General features: G+C 37.0%; 1 non-coding gene across 1 annotated transcript; it reads left to right on the top strand.

Annotated features, from left to right (window-relative positions):
• The first annotated feature begins 2,634 nt into the window (after window positions 1-2,634).
• On the top strand, window positions 2,635-2,741 carry LOC118758651 (U6 spliceosomal RNA). The gene has a single exon (XR_004995752.2). It is a non-coding gene; the product is annotated as a U6 spliceosomal RNA (small nuclear RNA).
• The last annotated feature ends 210 nt before the right edge of the window (window positions 2,742-2,951 follow it).

The following is a 2,951-nucleotide window of genomic DNA, read 5'->3' as shown; positions in this document are numbered from 1 at the left end:
GAATTCTTGACTCCTGGTTCCCACTTGGGAAGTGAACTTAACAGGTGAAAACTCTGTCTCTCCCTTTACTCTGTTACTTCACCTTTCAAATAAGTTAATAAATAAAATTCTTTAAAGACATCCTGCTACTCAAAAATATTGAAGCTTCATTATCTACTGATATGAATAATTATTGAACCTGGCCTATAATTCAGCTTTATAACCACTGCCTTTCACTTATAAAGATACATTAGTGAGATGAAATGTTAAAATAAGCATTCATTATATTTTATCTAAAGTATTTTAAGAATATTTAAGTATCATGAATATTCCTTTGGGAATTAACATAATTGCGCATTAGGTTGTGACTTTTAAGTTTTACAGATGATGCATTTATATAATGAATGGGATACTATGTGACTTTTAAATATATATGCATACTGAGCTGATCCAAAGCCAGGAGCCAGGAGCTTCTTCAGGGTCTACCACATGGGTGCAAGGTCCCAAGGCTTTGGGCCAAGCTCAACTACTTTCCCAGGTCACAAGTCGGGAGCTGGAAGGGAAGTGGAACAGCCAAGGTATGAAGCAGTGCCCATACAAGATGCCGTTGAGTGCAAGGTGAGGACTTTAGCTGCTATGCTACTGCACCGAGCCCACAACACATAATTTTTTAAAAGGATTTATTTATTTTTATTGAAAAGTCAGACTTAGAGGAGCACAGACAGAGAGAAAGATCTTCCATCCTCTGATTCACTCCCCAAGTGACCGCAATGGCCAGAACTGAGCAGATTCCAAGTTAGAAGCCAGGAGCTTACTCCAGGTCTCCCCCACGGGTACAAGTTCCCAAGGCTTTAGGCCATGCTTGATTGCTTTCCCAGGCCACAAGCAGGGAGCTGGATGGGAAGCAGAGCCACTAAGATCAGAACTAGAGCCCCATATGGGATCCCGCTGCATGTAAGGTGATGACATTAGCCTATAGGCTACTGCACTAGGTCCCCGTAATTTTAAATACGGAAAAGCAGTTACATAACTTAAAGCTTATCTATTCATTTGTGATAAACTAACTGAAAACTCTTAAATTCTTTTTGTTAGCTATTTTGAAGTATACAGTACATTTTCTTTACCCATTATCACTCAACAAATGCTATAAAACACCAGAACATATTTCCCAAGAAATAAAATACTGACAATTATTACATATTGCCTTTCAGATATTAAGATTAAGTCTAGAGTGGGAGAGTCTTATTTTGAGGCAGATGACTTTACCAAATCATATTTTTAATACCTACTTTTACTGAAATCTAGCAAAAGCTCCCTCCTTCTCATTCAGACTCTGTTACTAACATTCGCTCTAAGAGACACACTGCTTACGTCTCCCTGGGGATCAGGGGGCCAGATTTAGCAAATAAAGGAACAGACTACCCTTGTAAACTTGAATTTCACACAAATAGCAAGTATTCTTTGTAGCAGTCCTTAACATTGCACACCTTCTATTCGGTGATGTCCTAGAAGCTAGTTCATTGAATTTTTCAAAGAATCACAAAATGTCTTTAAATTTTCAAACCTAGTGCCACTGTCTCAAGCAAATGCTTTATTCCATATTAATAAAAGCAAAATTAATCCACTTAAGCAATATCTCAAGATGAATAAGTCGATATTTAAGTTTTCTTCTGTTGTTATTTAAAGCTTTCATAGAAAATTATTCGTATCAATTTGACAAGTACTGTGGTGTCGAGAAAACCAGGAATGATAATATTTTAAAGATACTTTCAATTTAAAAACAAGAAGTTTCTGATCTTTGGTGAATTGGTCCCATCATTATTACTAAGACTCCATTAACTTGGAGGTGTTCGTCTAATCATCTGAAAGTGAACAAAGGAAACAGCAGAAATGACCAGAGAAGTTATCTAGGAATGGGAGCAAATACAAGCAAAAGGAACAGAAAAATACAAAGTAGCTGCTGCTTCACATAATTTTACTATATTAATATTCATATGTTTCAAATGTCACAGTGTTGGATTAGCAGCACCTACGCCTGATTTAATAATTCTCTTAATGCTTATTTATAAGCATAAAGCAGTCACTCTTTATGGATTACAAAAACACAGGAAACACAGCACATGTTGACTGAGTATTGAGCTCAACAGATTAATCAAGTAGTTTATGTCTTAAAATATATAAATGGTCCAAACACAAAACTTTTGAATGTTAAGTCGATGTTTGGGAGGTCTACTAGAGTTAACATATTATGCATTAGCTTAGTTAGAAAAAAACTTTTGTACAACGAATTCGATAGCTAAGAATTCGAAATATTGATATCACAAATGACAAAAGCACAGTTTTAACAAAGCAAATTATCACTTCATTTTACTTATAACTACAAATGTAAAAGTTTAAGGATTAGACTTACAAACCGAATACAAAATAATTTCAAAAACAAACAGCACCCAAGTTAGGAATGTAAATGCACTTTGACGGCGACAACATATTAATAGCATAGTAACGTACTGAAGAGAAAAACAAAGGAACAAAATCACCCAAGAGATAAGGAAATTTATAAAATTGCTTAGCCCTTCCAGCAAAGAAATAACAGAATCCCAGGACCAGAAGGGAACTTCTTAGCTTCATCAAAACCTACATATCAAAACATTTATAGTGCTTGCTTCGGCAGCACATATACTAAAATTGGAAAGATACAGAGAAGATTAGCATGGCCCCTGCGCAAGGATGATACGCAAATTCGTGAAGCGTTCCATAGTTTTTATGTAAGGGCCGAACCAGACTGGACTGCAACACCCATTGGTTCCAGTGCAACTCGGGACCGAAAACAGAACCAACCCGGCAATTGAAACCACCAGCTGATCGGGGTGATGGACTGTGCCGGGCCCTGTGCTTGCTAGAACATACAAGAATCTGGTCTGGGAATACCTCAAGGTTTCTTTGGAGATCTCCCCAGTCGAAGTGCTGGACTC

Source organism: Ochotona princeps, chromosome 2 (assembly GCF_030435755.1).
Source record: "Ochotona princeps isolate mOchPri1 chromosome 2, mOchPri1.hap1, whole genome shotgun sequence".
Lineage (NCBI taxonomy): Eukaryota > Metazoa > Chordata > Mammalia > Lagomorpha > Ochotonidae > Ochotona > Ochotona princeps.
The sequence above is the reverse complement of the archived record's forward strand: the minus strand, read 5'-3'. Positions and strand labels throughout refer to the sequence as shown.